Genomic DNA, 15,353 nt, shown 5'->3' with positions numbered 1-15,353 from the left:
ACTGAGAATACAAATCCACATTTCAAATGTTAACAGCACGATACAAAGCACAGCACACAGCCTCACCCAGGACTCCAGCCCCTCCTGCCTGGACCACAGCACCCCTCCCTGCCACTGCTGGGTCCCCCAAAGAGGATTCTAGGGGCACGGTGTTGGCCACACGGGAAGGGCACAGAGGGTCAGAGCTCAGAAATGGCAAGATCCATTAGGTAAAAGTTTACAACTTTAGTTTCCTTTGCAACAATCCCAAAAATACCCACGTATTTGATACATTCTGCAGAGGTACAATACAAAGCACAGCACGTGGAGAACTGGTGACTTAGGCAGAAGTAAATTTAAATCTCCTGTCTTTATTATATCTCCCCATCAGTGGCCGCAGATGTAATGTAGGCCAATTTGGTGCAAGTGTGGGCCAGCAAGCTTCCAGTGAGAAGTGTCTTGCTAAGTCCCCAACTCAAGAGAGACGTCCAAAAATCCTCAGGGACACCTTAGCATGAAAAGTAGCAAACTGCACAGTACTTAGAGTTCGTGCTCGTGTCCAGCAAGTGACCCCATGCTGCTCCTTGATCCAGAAAGGAGAATGAACTGACCAGTATCAAGAGGAAAAAAAAAAAAAATCAACCAACGAACAGAAGCTCCCAGGCGACAAGTGGAGGCTACAGGCTGGCTCCGTAACCCCTCCTCATGCTTAAGAAGCCCCGTCCGCCAGCATTTACTCAGGCCCACATCTCCTCCCCACCTCCCCATTTCCCTCAGGGCCTGGGGCCTCAACAGCTTTCCAGCACATGTCCACCAGTGCCAGGACAACACCAGGCCTGTCTATGGTGCCCTGGCCCTCTGGGTGTCTCTTGGCCCACCTGCCAAATCTCCTTTCTGCAACCTCTGAGGACCCTGGTAATAAGCCTCAGGTTTCTGTTCATTCTGTTTTCGTTTACTCCTATACACCTTTTGGGGTGCTAAGAGCTAAGCCTGAGAACAGTGCTGTTTTTGAGCACTGTCTGATTACAAAGTTATCTTTATCTCCAAATTCCAACTTCATACATAAACCCCTCATGAGCTTTGTGCCTCTGAAATAACTTTAGTCTGCACCTCACCTTCTATCAGTCAGCTTGGGTTGCTATAACAGAATATCACACACCAAATGGCTTAAAGGACAGAAATTAATTTTCTCACAGCTCTGGAGGCTGGCTAGTCTAAGACCAAGGTTCCAGCTGATTCGGTTTCTGGGGAGGCCTCTCTTCCCGGCTTGCAGGCAGCCACCTGCTTCCTGTGCCTTCACATACTAAAGATCTCTCCCTCCTTTTCTTCTAAGGCCACCAACCCTAAGGTGGATTAGGGCCCCACCTTAAAACCTCATTTATGCTTAATTACCTTCTAAAGGCCCTATCTCCAAATACAGTCACATTAGGGGTTAGGCTTCAACATATGAATTTCAGGGGGCACGTTCAGTCCACAGCAACCTGCGTTCTGCAGCCTTTGCTGGGCCTTCCATCAGGTGTGAGCCCCACACCAGGCCTTGGAGAGTTTCCAATTCAGAAAGCCAGCATGAAGAGACAAAAACAATACAAGTAAAACAGAAACCCAAGTGTAAGTGTGAGGAGACACTATGGGGGCTGGAGAGGCTCCCAGGAGGGCTGCAACAGGGGAAGGATTCAGAGAGAGCTTGGGAGCAGAGAGTGTCTATGTTTGGGCTGAATCAGAGAAGGATCCCTAGGTGAGAGGAGGGGGTGCTCTGGGGCCTCTGAGAGCGAAGCGCTGATGCACAGGTATCTAGAGAAGGTGCCGGAACAAATGTGGAGGGCCGTGGGGCTGAAAGTGGCGTCAACATGAGCCTCACAGGCTCATCTCATTCGGGACCTGGGTAGGAAAGAGGGGTCACCTTGGAGCGCCTCTAGACCCCTGCCTGCAACAGGAGGCGGCGGAAGGGGCACGCTCTCGTTTGTGTCTGCCTGAGTGCCGAGCTTACAGCGCCCTTGAGGGTGGGGTAGGCACTCCTCAGGGACAGAGCAGGGAGACTACGTGGGGCGCACGAGGCAAAAGCAACCGAGGCCACTGAGGCTGGGGCCAGGCAGCTCCTCCAGCAGCTGTGGAGGGATATGAGATGGGAAAGTTCTCACCGTCTAAACCCAGAGCCCACCTGGACTTTGTTCTGCACCCCAAGAGGCAGCCTCGAATCCGAGAGCTGGACAGAGCTGGCCTGGCCCCATGCAGAGAAGGTACGCGGCCTCCAACAGGTGACGCTCCAGACAAGGTAAGCTCCGGGCGGCCAGGAGGCAGTGCCTCGCCGATCTGAGTCCTGCTGACCGAGCGCAGGGTAGTAGTGAGCACCCGACCATCACAACAGAGCAGGCGCCCGCGCAGCCAAGACACGAATTTCCAGTAAGTGGTTGGGAGCTGCCACGTGAATGCCAGGGCATGAGTGAAGCACATCAAATAGCTGCTTCCAAATCTGAAACCACTGGAAACACTTATTTCTGTACAATACAAAAGAATATCTAATTCACCTTTCCCAGAATCCATCTTGCCTGGATCATCATGATAGTGGCAAAGAGTAAAAGCACCACAGGCCCAAAGAAGGTTTCCGAGCAAGAAACCTCAACATACAGAAGAAGAACATCACTGAGGAAATCAGAACCATAACCTCTGGAGGCTTTTCTGGCCTGACAAACAGTCCAGAGGATGCTACGAGGACAGCAATGGGGAACTCAGTCCAGAGGGAAACAACAGAGGCTCTGGGAAATGTTCTCATTACACTCACGGCAAAAATAAACAAATAAAAAAAAAATCTAAGAGAAAGTCTTTAAAGCCCATACTTTCGTAGGGAAAAGAAGAAAAAGAAAACTACTGATTGTGACTCGGGGCCCAAGTGCATCCCAGCTAGTGTTGGGGCGACAGCGAGGATGTCATACCCGACCCAGGACTGAGCATGTCTGGGGGGAACCAACCACCCGGCTTGCCTGGACCCCCCCCAGCGTCAGCCCTGAAAGTCCTGCATCCCAGTAAACTGCTGGTCACCCAGGACAGACAGAACGCACTGCTCTCTGGGAGCCTGTCCTCCTGGGGGCAGAAGGCGACCACAACGGTGGTTGATCGTGGCCAAGAGGGTGGAGACTGTTGAATTTTAGGAATATTTACTTATTGTTAGAACCGGCATTTTGGTTCTAAGTAACGGTTCCTGCAACAAATTTCGAAAGCCGCCTGCCTGGCGCGGCCTCCCTCTGGTGACCCGCCCCGCCCCGCGGGCTGGCCTCCTCCCACCAGCACCTGCGCCCACGGCGGCCTGCAGACTGATGGTCCCACGTCGGTACGGGCCCGGCGATCAGCAAGCGGCCGCCTCGACTGGCCATCCATCTGACTCGACAGCTTAATCTGATGATAACACAATGGTGACAGAAACAGATTCTTCTGCACAATAAAGAATAGCACACATGGGCTTTTCGTGGGATAGCTGGCTAAATTCACCAACTTTGGGAAATACATCATTTCTGTGCCTCGCCCTTTATTCTAGGAACTTCCACTGGAGTGTGAAAAGCCTCACAGGAAAGGGTCGCCGCCCACTCCTGGGAGCCCACTCCTGGGACGCCCGCTCGGGACCACACGTTCTCCTCCAGTTCCCTGTGCCCCCAGCACCGTCCCTGCTGTCATGGTGAAGCCAGGCAACAAGCACAGCACGTGGACACTTCGGGGCGAGTCTGGCAGCGGGCACGTCGCAGGGCAGCGCCTGTCCCCCGCCCCCTCGCACTCGCCCACCGGGACCACTGGGGACCATCGGGGACCACCAGGGCCTCCCTCCCCAGCGGCCGCCTCTTGTCCCTCAAGGTGGGCTCCCCATCGCTCGGCCAGTCCAGCGTTTCGAGGTGTGCATCGGAGGAGAAGCAGCACACGCTTTATTGGTAACGTGCGTTGTGATGCGCCTGTACACCCAAAACTTGACAGTTTTACCGTAAAACTCCTGAGACTACCTGCAGGAAAGCGCAGGTAACCCCGCGGGGCACGGGCTGCGGATGCGGAGGCCTGTTCCTGAGCCTCGCGCCTCTCGCGACCACTTCTGCCTGAATGAGGCGGCACAACACGCCAGGCTTCCTGCTTCGGAACCCAAATGCCAGGCCCGGCAGAAAGGGATGCCTCCCGCTCAAGCCAGGGTCTCCCCCCAAGCCCTCCCGGAGGACTGCTTTCATGGGAAAAAAAAGCCCGCAGACCAGACACTGGCTCCTTCTCATTCACTGAGGGGGTCCCTAACTCAGGCCTCTCCCGGAACTGCCTGCTCGTGCCCTCACCCCCATGCTCCACACCGGAAAGCCCCCGGACGGCCCGCAGCCCCACGTGACAGCACCTCCCCAGGCGCGACTGCTCACGCCGGGCTGCCTGCTGCCACCTCCCCCTCCTCCTTCCTTCCCCTCCCCCAGCCCCACGCAGGTCAGCCGAGGCGGCGTGCAGGCGGCGTGCACCCGCCGAGCGCCCCAGCGCAGCACTCGGGGTCTGCAGGCTTCCTGTCTGGACCCTCACACATCCCAACGCCCCACCGGAGCCGCCGACAGGTCCCCAGCTGCATCCTGGCGTCCACACTCCCGCTGCTCAGGCCCCTTGGAGAAGCCTTACCACCTCTGCACAGGTGCTCCGCCCAGCCCTCCCACCGCGACAGGAGCAGGTGGCAGGGACCCGGCGAGGGCTGTGGCTCGGGCCCTAAAACAAAGCCCAGCACGCGGACGCCCCTCGTCCAGTACCCGCACCACCAACCTGCCGCCCCCGGCGAGGCACGAGGCGTCCCTGGCCGCCTGCACCAAGAGCCACCACACCCGGGACAGCCTCGCTGGCACCGCGCCCCCTGCACTTGGCCCTCCCCTGGGGCAGGCTGCACACCAGGAGGGGGCGGGGCCCCTGCAGCCAGGGACAGGCTTGGGTGCGCTGCTTTTCCCGCAATGCAGAGGACCATGCTCCTCCACGCTAGTGTCCAGAAAGCATAACCGAACATACAGGTAATGCATTTCTTTACGCCACTTCTCATCCCCAAAAGGACTTCTGACAGTGTCCCTGCTTCCCCACCAAAGGTGGCACGCACGGTGCGTGGGGAAAGCCGGCGCTAGTGACAAATAAACCCGGGCTGAAAACTCCTACCCCAGTGGTTTGTGCAGGTCGCTCACTCCCAGGCAGCCTCCCCGCTTGCAAACAAAGACCCTGAGTATCCCCCTCAGCAGGTGACCTCGAGAATTCCCTAGGACAGACTGGGTAAAGCCTCCAGCAAGGCCTTCAATAAATGTTAGTATCAGCGGTATCATTACTGCACTGACCAGAATCTCCTGGAATGTAACTCTACCAGGCTGAACCTGAGTGATATGAGGGTAAAGAGACCCCAAAATAAGGCCCATTTACACATACACACAAAAATTATTGCAGATCTTCTAATTCTGACAAAGCTCACCTAATGGACCACATTACCCCTCACCACTGTGACTCCCTCTCACACAGAAAAACACTGTCATATGCTGGTGTCGCTGCTGATTCCTGGCCACTGCCATAGTGTCGGATTCGGTGTCGGGTCCTCCAGGAAGTTCTTTCAATTTAACCGACGATTAAGGTCAAGCCTCCCAGAGACAAGTGACTCGGGACTGGGAACGCACAAGTGCTAAGCCTATGTGCCTGCTCTAGGCCCACCGAGCACAAGCTGGCCATCAGCATGGCACACCTGGACACAGAACTCTGCCACCTGAGCGGGAAGCTCCTTGAGACCAGCCACTTCAGTGGCTCCCATATCATCCACTGTAAAAAAAAAAACTAGAAACGGGCAGCTGGGCAAAGCACCTCCTTAGGGACAAAAGGAATTTTAGAGACCTGGCAAATCAGCCCTAGGCTTCATGATGCTCCAGACCAAATGAAGGTCTGCACCACATGGAATCACAGTCACGGGAGGTGGAGCCCAACTGAGACTCCATCTCTAGTCTTGCCTCCACCAGAAACAGTTTTGTGACTGAGTTAACAAATGTCAACTATTATTGTTATTATTCAGGGCTCACCATGGGGGGGCCCGGGTCGATTCCCCAAATGGGATTCTCTCCCAATAGCTCACAATAGCAATGCCGTTTTCCTGATTTTTGGAGAAACGAAGGGCTCGGTAAAGGTTAAGTGACTTCATTTAAGGTCACAGATAGTAATTATGGAGCCAGGTCCAAACTGAGTCAGTCTTGTTCCCAGAGGCTGGAACCTTAACCCTGCGTATACCACCCCAAATGAGGGCGTGGATAGTGTAAATCTGTAAAACTAGGATGCTGATTGGATGCGGTGGGATATAGGGACAAGGATGCTGACTGGATGAGGGGAAAACAAGCATGCTAATTGGACTGAAGAGAAACAAGGATCCTGACTGTACTGGAGGGAAAACAAGGGTTCTGGTCAGTTCCTCACCCTTTTTCCAGTTAGTCTCATCCTTCTATGAGACTATGGTTCCAAATTAAAATTTCTATCTAGGCAGTGCTTCACACTTCACAAAATAGTCATCTATTACCTTCTGTGCTTACGCTCATCCAGGTAGAGTAAGTGTGATCACTGCCATCCCACAGCTGAGGAGGCAGCTAGGGGTTTAACAGCTGCCCAAACCACTCACTCAGCTAGTAAATGGCATCACCAGAATCCCTCCCACAACTGGCACTTCATAAATAAAAACTCAGTTCAGCTTCCCCAAAATGTACTTGGTTGCATATATGAAAGTTAACCCTTACCTGACACCATGAAAATGCTTCTACCCAGAGAGAGAAAAAGCAAGACCAGCCATTCAAAGGGAAAGACGGGCGTGAAATATAATATGGCTGTCCATGCTTAACGTTTGTTTGTAAAACTAACGCCAAAGTTTTGGTAACATCTGCATGTTCTGTCATAACCACAAGACCGAAAACTATAACACGGGGATAACATGTCGGGTTTGCAACTCGAAGAGATTCACGTGTCTCTGAGGAGTTACAAAACCATACACAGATCCATAAGCACAGGCAACTTAGAACAACAATACCAGCTGAGGATGGACCCACGTGGGAGGGGAACTCGGAGCTTGTGTGGGTTGGAGAGCTCTCCTCAGGCAACCCTAAGCCTGCCCTGGAGATGCTCAAACATTAGGGGCCCCTGCAGCGCTTGCAAAGACACAGGTCCCCAGGTTCTGACCCAGTAGGTCTGGCAAGGGGCGCTATAATCTTCCTTTTAACCAGCACACTCGGTAATTCTGACACCAGCAGGGTTCAGACCACCTTTTGAGAAACGAGTATCCCACTTCAAGGAGAGCAACGGGGCCCGCGTTTCAGTGGTGGCTCTTACAACACCGACAAGTGGGCCAGATCTGAAGGGGACACCCTCGGCCCCTGCTTTTAGTTCTTTTTTGGGGGGGTAAAAACAAATGAGAAATAACTACCAGTTATTTATTAAAGTTCAACATTAAAATGTCCCATCCCGTATTTTGCCCTGAGATTCAATTCACTCTCTCCATCCATCTAGAAACCTCTGAACATCCAGGGCTGGAATTGCCCAATCTGTCAATAAGGGGAGAGTTTTCTAAACTACTATCCATATGACTCAATTTGTCAGTAAAAACTGCCACCAGCGCTGTGCTTGCAGAAAAATGTCCATAAATGCATTATTGCAACTGGCAGATCGATGTCTATAATAAAAACAAGTAGATTTGACAAGTGCCGGCTTTTACGAGTCCTGTCATTGGTGGACTGCACATTCAGTCTCACCCGCAGACTTCTGGGAATGGGCAACAGACCTCGGGTTAGATACTCTGCTGACTTCACAAGTGTTACAGGTAGGAAATTATTCTAACGAGAAAATTTTCCAAGTAATAGAGTGAACGTACTAGGCATTTATAGGTCTCTCACAATTCCTTTCACAGTTACACACATACACACATGACAACGTTTAACAACCCTAAGAAAACGTTTCTGTAGAATTTTTAACTGGTTTTTATCACAGCTGCATCACAGGCCAAATGAGTTTACTCCAGGTTGGGGAGGGGGAGGGTACAAGGGGACACGAGGCGTGGAGACCCCCACTCCTCTGCTAAGCCCCCAGTCTAACTGAAAACAACCTGTGGTATCAGAAACAAGTGTCAGCATTTAGCACGTGGCCAAGGATGTCACTGCCGTGTCAGTGGCCCCTGGGGCAGCCTATTTATTTAGTCGTTTAGCTGGACCAGACATCAGGAGGATGGCAGCCACAGACTGGCTTAACTGCCAGGGATTTCGAGCACTTTGGCAAGACACTGTCTGTGACCAATTTACACGGAAGCCACATCTGCCAAAACCACTTCCATTCCTTCAAAGTTTACAAAAGGTCACAAACATGATTTATTCCTCTTCTTAGGCAATTCATTTTAACAGTGATATAAAGGAGTAGCTCATTCACTGTACCCCATATACTCTTTTTTAAAAAAAAATAAATTTATTTATTTATTTATTTTTGGCTGTGTCGGGTCTTTGTTGCAGCGCGCGGGTTTTCTCACTGTCATGGCTTCTCTTGTTGCGGAGCACAGGCTCCAGGCACGCAGGTTTCAGTAGCTGTGGCACGTGGGCTCAGTAGTTGTGGCTTGCGGGCTGTAGAGCGCAGGCTCAGTAGCTGTGGCGCACGGGCTTAGCTGCTCCGCGGCATGTGGGATCTTCCCGGGCCAGGGCTCGAACCCGTGTCCCTTGCATTGGCAGGCAGATTCTTAACCACTGTGACACCAGGGAAGCCACCATATATTCTTTATATGGCTTCCCCAAGCCCTGCGGCCCTCCTCGATAAGCTCTTTATTACTGTTAATTTTTTTAAGAAAATTTAAAAGAAAACTAGACTATTTCTTCCCACTAACCAGCAGATAATGCAGCAGTTACCCAAATGCCACAGAACACACATCTCGCAGTATTTTGCCTCTAACAGTGGATGTCCAACTTTCATCTACCTATGCCCAAGAAAGGCCTCCAGAGCTAACGGGATGGGAAAATTGATGTCAGCCAAGGGGAGACTAGCCATCCTGCACAGTCAACAGATAAACCACACACACTTTCAAACCAAGAATGGGCAATGGACTGGTTCATTTATGAAAAGGCCACTCTCACCCACTGGTAATATTATATTATAGTTTATATGTCTTTGATGTTTAAATCTTCAGGTTTCCTTTAAATAATATTCTGTGATAAGACCCCAACCTCTTTCAGAAACTACCAGAAACTACCCAGGAAACAGAGGGTCAGGGAGGACTGTGACAGGAGCCAAAGGAGCTCAGGGCCTTTCAGGGATCAGGAGCCCAATGCAGGAGCCTCAGAGACGACACAGGATGTCAGAAACCTCAAGGAAAGTGGGTCTAGAAGAGGAACTTCACCCTGGGGCCATGGAGGTAGGTGGGGTCAGAGTGAACTGTGAAAACAAACCTGGCAATAATGTTAACAGATGACTATGGGAAAAGAGAATGCAGAAATCACTGTTTTGCTTCCTTCTTTTCCTACCAAGGACAATATACTACAAAACTGAAAAGGGCACTGATGCCCAAAAAAGGGGAGTTGAAATACAACAGTCTTGGTTTGAATCACTGGCTTCTAAATGTCTGTCCTCTACAAAATAAGAATAAAGGTAATTTAGTAAGTTTATTTTATTAAAAAATACTAAGAGGAGTAAACTGTTTGGGGGTCCTGAGAAAGGAAGAGAAGAGGCCTGGAGGAGAAAGTCCACAGGAACGCCAGGGAAGTCACGTTCTTCCTCAGGCCCTCCTTCCGCCTCCTGCCCTGAAGGAAGGCTGGATGGTCCCTGAGTGAGACATCTGTAAGGGAAACCGTGGAAGAGCAGGTCTGAGTGGAAGATAAGGCCCAGGTGAGGCTCGACTGATAATCCAAGCAAGACCAAAACAGAGAGGAAGAGAAAAGTTTAAGAACCGCCGCAGCTGAACAAGAGTAAGATGTTTAACCACTGTGTCCAAACCTGGGGCTTTATTTCTTTAAACCTTGCTCTCCAACAGTGAGGCCTTTTTAAAGCAGCGTCTAATGACATTAGTGAAATCTAGTTTGTGTAATACAGATTTATTTTAATGAAAAGAATGTTCACCTAGAAAGTACCTTAGTGTAGTTCTGCCCTTGAGGCCTGGTTCACCCAGCCCCAGACGGTAACAGACACCACTCTCCCACTCAAATCCTAACTCAAAACAAGAACCCAAGCAGAAATGAAACGCCTGCCAGCGCAAGGCCAGCTCTCCTCTAAAACTTGCAGGCTCTGGACCTGAGCAAGGGCGCACCTGGCGTGAACTGCCTCATGGGACAAGGTCCGAGTTAACTCGATATTAACCAGCAGCTGGGGGTGGGGGATGGCATGGAAAGGGTGGCCCTGACATCATTTTCTTAAAAGTTGTTTACCCCCACGGCAGGCTAAGCTTCCTTGTGTCCTTTTCACCTGAGTGTTTTCTCCACCGGGGACTCATGAAAGCAACACCACCCCCCTCCTCATCACGTCTCGGGATGGGGAGATGAGAGGAGGGCCTGGCTTAGCTACTTTAAGGGCTCAGGGTTAAATGACCACTCGAATCCTTAGCTCTTCATGTTCTACAGCTTCGTGTTCTGCTGCTAACAGCTGCAGTGACCCCTCTCCGGACAAATCAGTCCCCCCTGCTTGATGACCATCCACTCAACCAAGCAAAAGCTGTGCTCACGTATACAAAAATGTGCTTCCAGAACAAGGTCAGCTACTGAGTTGGGGCACGGAGAGCAAACACCATTCTGAGATTCAGGAAACGATGAGCCCAGGGAGTGAGGAACACCGTTCAGAACTGCTCTACAGCGTTATCACCGACTTGGGAATTACGGCGCCCAGGTAAATGGCTCTCACACTCCACTTGTTTACGTGTTGCTGTTTACGAAGGCGATTAGGGCGTCATGTATACCAACATCAGGTGAGGACGCCAGAACGCGGCCCTCCTCTCACCCTGTCTCAAGCATGAGGCCATGGGGGGTTCTGCACAAGGGGTCTGCTAAGCTTCTGGACTACGGGCTTCTGGAAGTTTCCTGGAAACAGAAGGCAGAGGAGCGGCCCCCTTGGCGCCGGTCGGCAGTGCAGGGCAGGAGGGCGGGCAGGAGGGCGTCGAAGGTGTTGAACAACTAGAGGTTCGGCGGAAGCGGCCACAACTCCCAGGCCAGGCCACTGTCATCCAACTTGGCCGAGGAACCCCAGGCTGGGAGAAGGCTGGCTACACCTGGGCATACCTGGTCACACCTGGGACCCACAACGGTCAGCTGGGGGGGTGGTCAGAGCGGGCCCCACCACGATGGCAAAGTGGGGTGGGGAGCGCTCGGAAGACCAGCGGGGGCTGGACTGCCCCAAGGGCTCCAGACGCCTGCTCTCCCCAGGGAGAGCCCCAAACTTTGGCGGGAGGAAGGCAACCCAGACACTCACCGCGCTGCCCAAACCGCCGACCGAGAGGAGCTGCAAGCGCAGAGACGCGCAGAGCTGAGTAAGCGCGTGAAGCCCGGGAAAGTCCGTGGCGTGGGGGCGGGGCCGAGGTGTGGGGGCGGGGCCTGACGTATGGCTCCCGGGGCCCACACGCACCGGGACGTGGCGGAAGCGCGGCCGGGAGGCGCAGAAGCGCGGCCGGACCGAGGTTCAGGGGCGGGGCCCAGAGTGGGACGGGACCTGAACGTGAGGGCCGCGGGGCCAGACGCGCGGGGGCGGGGCCTAGACTGGTGGGGCGGGGCCGACGATGGGCACCGCCTCCCCGCCGGCGCGCGCTCGCCCAGGTCGGAGCATGCCCAGTGCGGCGGTGCCGGGGTCGACCCCGCTCTGCGCAGGCTCGGTGGACGTGTGGCGCTGCCTGGCCCGGCTCCTGCAGGCCCCCGGCCCGGCCGTCTCCGGCCTCGGCGCCAGGGCCCTGCGCTCCTTTGCAAGCCCTTCCCACCCGCACGAGATGGGCCGCGCCCTTCCCGCCAACGCCCCTCGGGCTCTGTCCCTCTGTTTACCAGCTGTCAGCACCGTAGCACTTGGCGAGCGCCGTCTTCCCTGTACCAGGGCAGGTGTGGAGGAGAGGGCGGGTCCGGAGGCTCGGCGTCTGGTGCACCCAGTAACCTTGTTGCTGGTTCCCGCTCTGGGGAGGCTGCGAGCCCAGAGCACCTGCTACTCTCCCTGCGGCCGCTCCCGGAGGGCAGAGATCACTCAGAGCTCAGCAGGACAACATCTGGACTCTATGCACAGCAAAGGGTCCTGGGGTTAGCCTCTAGTGCTTGTGATGGGTCTGTCGCCATCCATGGCCCCTCAGATGCTGCCTGATCACCAAGACCTAGACTCGCCCAGTCTCAGTGGCTGTTCAGTGAGCACACGCGTGCCTGGCACTGCTTGGTGTTATGTGGACATTATTATGGGTTGAATTATGTCCCACAAAAGAGATACGCTGATATCCTAGCCCCTAGTACTCTGAATGTGACCTTATTTGGAGATAGGGTCTTTTTACAGAGGCAACAGGTTAAAATAAGGTCATTAGGGTGGGCTCCTAATCCAATATGACTCATGTCCTAACAAGCAGAAGGCCACGAGAAGACAGAGACCACGGGGAGAACTCCATGTGCTGATGGAGAATGGGAGTGATCCTTCTGCAAACGAAGGAGCACCTGGGACCACCAGAAGCTGGAAGAGAGGCATGGGACACATTCTTCCCTAGAGCCTCCATGTGGAGCATATAGCCCTGTGGACATGCTGATGTCAGACTTCCGGCCTCCAGAACTGTGAACTCCAATACATGTCTGTTGTTTCAAGCCACCAGTTGTGGTACTTCCCACAGCAGCTCTAAGAAACAATATGCATTCTATCCAACCTGATTGACTAAGGACCCCGGCGGGTGGAATCATCCCTTGAACTTTCAGGGAGGTCACACACCCGTTGGCAATCCCAGGCCCACGTGTTCTGAGCCACCATGCTATGGGCCTCCTAGGTTCCGTTGTCTTAATGGGAGCAGAATCTTTGCCTTCCCAGGATGTACGACTCCTCTATTGGGATTCGGCCAAAATTCATACATTGGCACTTGGGACTTGCCTTTCCCAACACATCAACGTCGTCAATGAAAGTTCACTCAGAGGACCTCAGCAGTGTTTGCTTTGTGAAGAGCCCTGGTGACTTTCTGTGGGCCACATCGTGGATCCTCCCAAGGCCCCCAGCCCCCAGGCCACACCTCGGCTGAGACGTGTTTGAATGGCTGCTCCTGGAAAAGAACTAGGCCCTGGGTACAGCGTGGTGATCAGATTAATACACTTTTTCTCCAGTGAGCCTGGACACAGCCTCAAAATCCTCCTCAACACTGCTCCAGACAGCCATAAGCATTTAAGTTAAGATGCATGGCAGGCGAAGTGAAGCACCTTTGCTGTTTGTTCTGGTCTTTTCTGTTAGCTCACTGTGAAACTTTAGGAAGTTTATTCAACTTCTCTAATCCTCAAAATCATCATCTCTGAAGGATCTTTATAGTAATCTACTCTATGTAGGGCATGTACATGTGGGTAGTAAACATTAATGACAAGAATACACCTGTCCTCTTATAATCTGTTACTACCAGGACCCAATCAGAACTGGGATCCCAACAGAACTGAAAAGAGAAAATAACGCAAACATTGAATCAAGATGCTTACTGATACCCTAACAAGTGTACTGTGATGTAGTTTTACAATTAATACCTAAATCCTGCTTTTCCTTTTATCTGACTAGTATTTTCATGTGAATTCCTAAGTTATTGTTAGCATCTCTGATTCCCACCCCAGGAAAGAAAGACCATCTTGGTGACTGGTTAGGTGGATTAGGTGGCGTTGGGAAAGATGGGTGAGAAAGAGAGGGGAGAGTGCAGCATCCAGGGGAGATGCACGCACCTGGCTCTGCTGAGCAGGACTCCCTGCTGGGGAGGCTGAGAGATGCTGCAGCTGCCTTCACAGGGGCTCCAGGGAGAGGAGCCAAGTGGGGGTCTTGGGGCCACAAGGGGGACAGAGGAAAGGCCACCACCCCGGCCCAGCCAAAGACTAAGACTCAAGTGTGTGGTATCTCGAACTCCTCCATGAGCAGAACTAAAATCTGCATTCCCTGCACTTGCTGGGAAGTTCTTTCCTTCTTGATGATAATTTTCAAAAATTCAAAACATTTTCTCAAAAGCTATGCTCTATGCCTCATTCCCTCGTCCCATCGCACCTGATCCTCAGCTACATGCACTTCCTGTTGGTTAAGCAACACAAGGATGGCTCCCAATCAGGGGGCTCTCCTAGTGTGTAAAGAACACAGGGTCAGGAGACTTGGGATGCGGTCTCACTGTGCAGTCCACCTGACCTCTCTGTTTGTAGGATGACAGCATTGCACTAGATGGGCGAGGTTCCTTTGGGGTTTTCCATCCTCAGATTAATAAATCATACCCACTCTCCCCCCAACACAGGTTCTTCCCATGAATGACTTTTTACAAAAGAGGTGGAAAACCTCCAGGAGCCTATGCTCAACTTCACTCTGATTTCTTCACGGGCCTCCCCGGGATGTCCTTTAAGATAAGCCAGCTTTCTTGTGGGTACTGGGAACTGTGTTCATTTGCATCATTTCTTTAAACATACAAATGGATACCTTTCAGGTTAAACAAATGAACACGACATGTGATTGCTTCCAATGATTTGCAACCCAAGAAAGTTGTTTAATAAGCCTCTCTTTCCAAGCTACTTTTGTGACATTAGAGACCATTTACAACAAAGCTGTCTTCAGTAGTCAAACTTAATCCTTACTATCCTGCCTTTGGGAAAAGAAGGGATTGTATAACGATCACATAAAACCTTGTGTGGTTTGAAAGCCCCAAACTCCGGACAAAAGTGTGAGTCTTGTAACAAAAGAAAGACTACAGAGCTTGCCACTTTAAGGGTTTTACATAGGGTTTTCTTTTAGGGTAGAATCTCCATTGGAGAGCTTCACCGATTAACACAATTGATTTTCTCAGCCCCAGCGTTCCTGTAAAGGTCGGAGCCAAGAGCTGGCCAGAGTCAGTGCCCTGGACCTGGGTGGCACAGCCAGCATGCGAGGACAGGGGTACAGAACATCCTGGTGGAGGGAAGAGGGGACCCTCAGGACCCGGGGTGGGCTCTGGTTGTCTCTGATTACACTCTGCTCTGCACTATTGCCCAGTATAGCTGGAGCCATGTGATGTGGCTGAAGCACAGGGAGGTCTTCTAAGAGTGGGTGAGAGAAGCTGAGGGCGGCGGGGTGGGAGCTTTGGGCTCCATCCTCGTGTGGGGCGTCGGGTGTGTGTGTGGGGGAAGGCAGGGTGCTGCAGCCTCACCTGGAAGTTGTGCATGCTTAGCTCTTGCATTCCTACAAAGTGCCAGGAAGCCCTTCTGCCCAGGAACCCCCGGGTGCTT

Source organism: Hyperoodon ampullatus, assembly GCF_949752795.1.
Source record: "Hyperoodon ampullatus genome assembly, chromosome: 1".
Lineage (NCBI taxonomy): Eukaryota > Metazoa > Chordata > Mammalia > Artiodactyla > Ziphiidae > Hyperoodon > Hyperoodon ampullatus.
This window is presented reverse-complemented; position numbering follows the sequence as displayed.